Source organism: Phascolarctos cinereus, unplaced genomic scaffold (assembly GCF_003287225.1).
Source record: "Phascolarctos cinereus isolate Bilbo 61053 unplaced genomic scaffold, phaCin_HiC Scaffold_2;HRSCAF=192, whole genome shotgun sequence".
Taxonomy (NCBI): Eukaryota; Metazoa; Chordata; class Mammalia; order Diprotodontia; family Phascolarctidae; genus Phascolarctos; species Phascolarctos cinereus.
Genome location: NW_027555625.1, coordinates 388,085,172 through 388,093,343, shown reverse-complemented (window position 1 = coordinate 388,093,343; position 8,172 = coordinate 388,085,172). Strand labels below are relative to the sequence as shown.

General features: G+C 38.7%; 1 pseudogene; it reads left to right on the top strand.

Moving 5' to 3' along the window:
* Positions 1–6,450: 6,450 nt before the first annotated feature.
* Positions 6,451–7,623, top strand: LOC110199717 (glyceraldehyde-3-phosphate dehydrogenase pseudogene; annotated as a pseudogene).
* Positions 7,624–8,172: the final 549 nt, after the last annotated feature.

Sequence of the window (8,172 nt, the reverse complement as noted above, 5' to 3'; positions counted from 1 at the left end):
CTCTCTCTTGACCCACTGCTGTGAGAAGATGGGCAGCTATCCTCATTTATTTTACTATTAGCTTCCACCAGAAGGGCTTACATTGTCTCTCCAAAAGAGCATGTCTGTATGCAGAAGGGCTTAAATCCATTCACTGGCTTATTTTGGCAATAACCAGTAAATTAAGAGATCATGCCTTTATGAACACCTCTGTTTGCCACCTAATGATTTAGCTGTACAGCTATGTCTCAATTAGTGTGAATAGTAAAGGCCCTAAAGCGGTCACATTATGTAATATACTTTTTTTAAGAGCTCTCAGTAACAATAACCTTAATAGCATTCAATTTATATAGCACTTCGTCATTTACATTTTCTTCACAAGCACCCTCTGAGAAAGTAGGGTAAATATTAACATCTTTCTATAGGTGAGGAATTTGAGGTACAGAGAGGGGGGATGGCCAGATCAAAGCAATATAACTAACAAACAACAGAATTGGATCTTGAACCCAAATGTTCTGACTACAAGACTTCTGCTTTTTTTGTACTGCCACAAGGTTAAAAAAAATAGCCTTTATAACAAAAAAATAACAATTTATCACTTTGCCAGCATCAACCAACTCCATTATGTTGTGCTAACAATTTCGAATGTTGGCAGAAGGCATCAGTTAAACACAGAAACTGATGTTCCAGATAGATAAATCAGCAAGGGCATTTTCTAATTAGTGGTTTTCTGATAACTAGTGAACATCAACAGTTTGATGGATATTATTAAACGATGTTTGCCACCTATGATCTTCGAGTCTAAAATTCTTCCCTCTGATTATAATCTCCTGTCTTTTCCATCTCTGAGAAACCCCCAACTGCACACCTACGGAGGAGAAATCATATTATTGCTAAAAAAAAAATAGCAGTTGGCAGCCAAGAACAGCTTCAGTTCCAGGTAGACACCCAATAGAGATTGGAGATGCAGAGAGCACTTCAGTGAAAATATCCAGCCAACTAGCATGTTAATATCACCAGAAGACATCAATACATCTGCAGCATCACAAGTATGTGTTACTACAACCATGTGTTTTTCCTGATCACACGTGCGTCTAGCCATACCTATACCCTACACATATAACACTTCATGTATGTTCCTTGTATGTTGTCTAGTAGTAGCATTGCTGGGTCAAAAGAATATGAGCAATTTAGCAACTTTTCTCACATAATTCCAAATTGATTTTTCAGAGCAGTCAGATAAGTTCACAGCTCTACCAACAGTGTATTGAGTGTGCTTGTCTTCCCAGAGCCTTTTCAACACTATTTTTGTCTATCATCTTTGCAATTTTGACACATATTATGCCATAATTCACAGTCATTTTAATTTACATTTTTCTTATCAACAAAGATTTTAACCATTTTTCCATATGTTGGTCTCTATCATTTCTTCCTTTAAAAACTTCAGAACTATTTAGAAAGGAGATAGAAGGATTTCTTCTTCGGAAAACTTTTCTGAATGAACAGCAAAACATCGTTTTTTTATTTACCTTCAGAAAGAGTTAGACCAAGTGAAATTTACCAGCATTTTGCACGCAGCTGTTTCTCATTATTTCCTCTTTGGGTTTGTTTATGTTTGGGTCACTTTAATATGCACTCCATGGCACCGGTCAAAGATGACCCAGAATATCAACATGCAATAGATCAAACGCTATATGCTATGCTCAAAAGGCGTGATTCTGCAGAATCAGGATGGTTGCTAGTCACTAGAATAAACTTGCCTTTTTAGGAGGTGATTGCACTGAAAAATAGTAACACTTTTGGAATAAAGTATTTCAGAACTATATTTAAATACACCATGGTTTATCATCCTCGTATTTAGAATATACCCAAAGATCTAGAATTCCCTAAGGCTGGGCACAGATGAGATGATGGGAGTATCCATGATTGAAGCTTAGATTCCCAAGTCCATCCTTATACCAAAAGCTGATGTCAGTTTGATGAGTGAAATTGTACTACTCAGTGCAGGAGAGTAAATGCACACTAGTCCTAGCTCATCCCCTAACCATCTTCATTGCCTTAATCAAGTCACTTCCCTTGTCAGAACATTCATTTCATCATTTGTAATTTGAAGGAGTTGCACTAGGTGGTCTTGAAGGACCCTTCCACCACTACCATTCTCCCAACTCTAACTTTCTATTAAAGAATAAGGCTCCTTCCGGTTTGTATCTAAGGTCACGTTCAAATGTGACATTCTCTGTTCTGTTCTAAGAATAAGAGCTGGAATTTATACTACGCTTTAAAGTTTACAAAACATTTTACACATCTTAACTCAGTTAATCCTCACCACAACCCTATGGAGTAGGGGCTATTATTATTGCCACTTTGTAGATGAGGAAACTGAGGCAAATAGAGGCTAAATTATTTGCCCTTACATATAATCATTGTCTGAGGTAGGATTCAAACTCAGGACATCTTGATGGTAAGTCTCCCAATCTATCCACTGCATTACCTACTTGCCTTAATCTTATAGCTCACAATCTCATAGCTCAAGACCTCCTGCAGCTACAGGCACTCTATTTTTTTAACATCCCTTATTGATTCTGAAGTTCTATGATTCCACAGGGTTGGTTAGAGTGAGGAGTTCCATTACGGAGGCCAAAAAAGAGAGAGGACATTGTATCCTGCTTATTTCAATAGCACTATGATTGTGAATAATTGTGGAGATAGAAATGTAGTATTCCCAGAGAACAATGTTGTGTATAGTCACAACAGACAAAGCAAGTTAGAGATAGAGGCAAGGTAGAGAGTGAGAGAACCACTCATGGCTATATTTGCAAAGACGGAGATATCCACAAATAATTCAACAGATTCCCCAACTCTGGCTTCTTCCTTGTTTATCCCGCTTAAATGAATAAGTCAACTATCTACAAAATTTTTTTCAGACCATCTGTAATAACTTCATTTTTACTAGATATAAAAAAATCTGAACTATTTTTTCCTTTCTTTTTTCCCCTTTCTATTACCGCAAAAAAAAAATGCAACAGACTACTTTATAAATGTTTGTTTAATGAAGCATCCACCATGTGCCAGGACAGAGGCACCATCCCATGTATGGCCTATTGGATCAAGCACAGGCCTTGAAGTTAGAAGGACTTGGGCCCAAGGCTTAACTCTCAAATACACTGCTTGTATGACCCAGTCAAGTCACTTAACTTCTTAGCACCCCAAGCAACCTACTAAGACTGTAAGATGCAAAGTAGGTGTAGATCTGAACTGGTACAGGAAAAGTCCTCCCTGACACACCAATAAAATCAAAGGTCCAGTCCAAGAAAAAAAAAATGTGCTACATCCTATGCTAGGTGCTGAGGTACAAAGACAAACACAAAACTGTGCCTGCCTTCAGGAAGCTTACATACTATGGAGTGAGGCAGGGGAGCAATATGCACCCCCCCCAAAAAAGGAATTACATAGTTTATAGAAAGTAATTTTGGAAGAGGAAGTTACTTGCAACTAGTAAGATTGGTATAGATTTCCTGTAGTAGCAAGCAGGTGAACAGACCATTAAAAAAAAAAAGTAAGAAATAGTTTTGTGAGGTAGCACAAGGTGTAGAAGGAGTGTGTTCCAGACACGAGGAGCAGCATATGCAAAGGCAGAGCTGAGTAAAGGAAAAACATGAACCACCACAAAACATAATTTCAAGTTTGGCAGCCCTTTAAAGCTCATCTAGTCCAATTCCCTTATTTTACAAAGGAGGAAACTGAGGACCAGAATGATCAACTGACCACACAGGTAGTATGTAGCAAAGCCAAGATTCTAACCCAATTCATCCAACTCCAGCTGTGTACTCCTTCCACTACCCCCATGCTGTACCACCTAGAAATATTAGAAAGCCCAATTCACTCCACTTGGGCGAAACACTGGAGCTGTCAAAAAGCCCCTCGATGCTATCATTTGGGAATTAATGCTTGTCAAGTAGAATAGGCAATCATCTCTGATGCATTATGCCTCAGTGTCCAGGTCAGAGTGGAGAAGGTTCCTCCTCTCATTTTATTCATTTTTCTACAGGTACAAAGAAATGACATCTAGCAGATGGTGGCTTTTAGCATCAAATAAACGCTTATGGCAGCATTTACTTCCAACAACAAAACATAGAAGGTTCCAATCGGCCATCTGTTTTGTAATTTTCAAGTGAAGGACATGGAGAGAGTTCCTCAACTCTAATTCCCAAATTCACTAACTAACCACTGCCATTATTAAGTGCATACATTATGAGCCATTCCCACCTTATGAGGTTGTTGTCTAAGTTCCTGCACATCCTAAGAGGATTTTTGCCAAACAATTATACCAGGTGTCACTGTAAACATCTCAATAATCTGAAAAAAAAATAATAATTTTTTTTAAAAAGCTGTTTGCAATTCAGCATTTGCCATTAAGAGCTCAATTTGCCTTCCTGCATAATTCTTTACTGTGAGAAAAGACATTTCCATTTGAAGAAATATGGGGAAATGGAGTGGACTGACTAGATCTCACTCCAATGGTTCTCCCAAAACCCCCAATTCCCTTCCAAAGCAGAACAAGGTGAGCAAAGAATGAGAATTAAGCCCAGATGCTACATAGCAACAAGAAAAACAGATTCTTGGCATCTTTTATTTAATTGAAAAAAATCATAAGTGCCAGACCCAGAAATATTACACAGACCAATTTATCCTCACTTGCAGGAAAGAATGAAGCTGTCAAAAGCCTGTCAGGGCTATTGTTTTGAAATTAACACTTATCCTAGCTAAAACAGGAGCCATCTTAAGTTGGTTTGAGGGTTTCTGAGAGATTGGTATGGCTACTTGAGGGACCAATAGAATGGAAAATGGGCCATATCTGTGTCAAAGGGAATTAGGAATTTGGTTAGAAAGGAGATGGATGCCAGTATAATAAACAATAATGATTCTGCCTAAGTGAATTCACAGACTTGGTACTAACCCAATCAAACTGTCAAGGGAATTATTTACGAAAGTAGACCACCAGGGGCAGGAGGACCGGAGTTCAAATCTGGCCTCAGACCAAACACTTGACACTTACCAGCTGTGTGACCCTGGGCAAGTCACTTAACCCCAATTGCCAAATAAACAAATAAATGAATGAATGAATAGATAGATAGATAGATAGATAGATAGATAGATAGATAGATAGATAGATAGATAAAAGTAGACCCAAAAAATCACAAAATTCATCTGAAGGAACAACAGGCCTAGAATCTCAAGAGAAATAATTGAAGGAAGAAAAGTAGGAATAAAGGAGAACTAGTAAGTCAAATTAAATTGTATTATAAAACAGTAATTATCCAAGTTATTTCACACTGGTTAAAAAATAGAAAAGAACAGTGGAAGAAACTAAACAAAAATTGGAAATAATCAACCAACATTTATTAAACACCTTTGTGCTGAGCAGTGAAGCAAACTCAATAATTCAGTGTTCAGTAAACCAAAAGCATAAATTATTTGGGAAAGAATGCCCTATCTAACAAAACCTGCTGGGACAACCGGAAAGCAGTTTGGCAGAAACTAATGGTTTAGACCAACATATTACACCATATGTCACAAAAGGTTCAACATAGACACACTAAAATAACGAAATTAGATGAGAAGTAGATAAAGTAGCTCTTGCAGCTATGGCTAGGAGGAGTGTTCTTTGTCAGAGAGGTGATAAGAGTAATCCCAAAAGACAAAACTGATCATTTCAATTCCATGAGATTGAAAAGCTTTTGCATAAGCTATCTGTAAATTATGGGGGAAGGAATCTTTGGATCAAATATCTCTGATAGAGATCGAACCTCCAAAGTACATAAAGAACTAACACAAATGTCAAATAATGTTTGGAGCTGTTCTCAAATGGATATGTGGTCAAATGACATAAACTATCGGTACTCAAAGAAATAATTGCAAATTATTAACAACCTTATGAAAGAATGCTCCAAGACACTGCAAGTCAGAACAACTCTGATGTTTCACTTTACACCCAACAAATTGGCAAAGATAATAAAAGATGAAAACAGTCAATATCAGAGGTACTATGAGAAATCAGACATCCTAATTGGTAGAGCTATAAATTAATCCAACCATTCTGAAAGTAATTTGGAATGGTTCTTATAATGTAACTAAACTCTTTATTCCTTTTAAACCGCAGAACAAGATATATACTTCAAAGGAACCAAAAACAGAAAGAACATTTACATGTTTAACAAAATTTTCATAGCAGCACCTTTTGTGGTAACAAAGAATAGGAAAGAAAGTGAATTCCCATCAGTTGGAGAATGGTTCAACAAACTGGGGTAAATTGAGTAATATAATATTATCAGATTATAAAAAATGACAAATGTGAAAAATCCTGAGAAGTACAGGAAGACTTAAAGTGATGCTTTCGGCTTTTCTCCCAGCTCGTGCCAGTATCTGCAGCTTCAGTTGCATCCCTGAAACAAGGTGGTGAAGGTCAGAGTCAACAGATTTGGCTATATTGGGCGCCTGGTGACCAGGGCTGCATTCACCTCAGGTGGAGTAGACATCGTGGCCATCAATGACCCCTTCATTGACTTCAACTACATGGTTTATATGTTTCAATATGATTCGACCCATGGCAAGTTCACGGGCACTGTCAAGGCTGAGAATGGAAAGCTGGTGATCAATGGAAAAGCCACTACCATCTTCCAAGAGCGGGACCCCACCAATATTAAATGGGGAGATGCTGGAGCTGAGTATGTTGTAGAGCCCACTGGAGTCTTTACCACCATGGAAAAGGCTGGGGCTCACTTGAAGGGTGGAGCCAAGAGGGTCATCATCCCTGCCCCTTCTGCTGATGCCCCAATGTTCGCAATGGGAGTGAACCACGAGAAATATGATAATTTCCTTAAGATTGTCAGTAATGCTTCCTGCACTACCAACTGCTTGGCCCCCCTGGCCAAGGTCATTCATGACAACTTTGGCACTGTGGAAGGACTCATGACTACAGTCCATGCCATTACTGCTACCCAGAAGACAGTAGATGGTCCCTCTGGTAAGCTGTGGCGTGATGGGCGTGGTGCTTCCCAAAACATCATCCCTGCTTCCACTGGTGCTGCTAAAGCTGTAGGCAAGGTCATACCTGAGCTGAATGGGAAGCTTACAGGCATGGCCTTCCGTGTTCCTACTCCCAATGTATCTGTTGTGGATCTGACCTGCCGTCTAGAGAAACCTTCCAAATATGATGATATCAAGAAAGTGGTGAAGCAAACATCAGAAGGACCCTTGAAGGGTGTCTTGGGCTACACAGAGGACCAGGTTGTATCTGTGACTTTAACAGTGACCCCCACTTCTCTACCTTTGATGCCCTCAATGACCATTCTGTCAAGCTCATTTCTTGGTATGACAATGAGTTTGGTTATAGCAACCATGTAGTGGACCTCACGGCCTCCATGGCCTCCAAGGAGTAAAGTGGAAAGCCATGGACATTCATCCCCAGCCAAAAAAAGGAGTTCCACCACTGGGGAGCATACATTCCTAACTTATGTTCCTATACTGGGGATCTCATGTCCCATTCACATCCTTGTCCCAAAGCACTCCTGTAGTCGGGAGAAGCCTAGAGTACTATATTGTGTACCATCAATAAAGTCACCACATTCAGTGCAAAAAAAAAAATTAAGAAAGTGATGCAAAGTGAAGTAAGCAGAACCAGGAAAACAATATATGCAATAACTATAACAATTTCAAATGGAAAGGACAAAAGAAGAAACTACATGTTTTAAAATTATAATAACCAAGCTTGGTCAATGAAAAGAGAGGGGAAAAAGCACTCCCTCTCTTCTTTGAAGAAAGGGGGAAAATACAGGAGTTCGTAAATGTCAAACTCAGTTAACATATTAGTTGGTTTCTTGGTTGGTGAGTTGGTTGATTGGTTAGAAGCAGCTAGTGTAACAGGTAGAGCCCTGGACTTAGAGTAAGAAAGATCTGAGTTCAAATGTGGCCTCAGGCACTTAACTAGCTATAAGACTATGGGTAAATCACAATCTATATGCCTCAGTTTCCTCATCTATAAAATGAGGATAGTAATAGCAACTACCTTGTAGGGTTATTGTGAGAATACAATGGGATAATTTTGTAAAGTGCTTAGAAAACCTTACAGCACCATATAAATACTAATTGTTAGTATTTCTAAACTGTTTACTTTTCCTCTTTTTTATTCTTTGT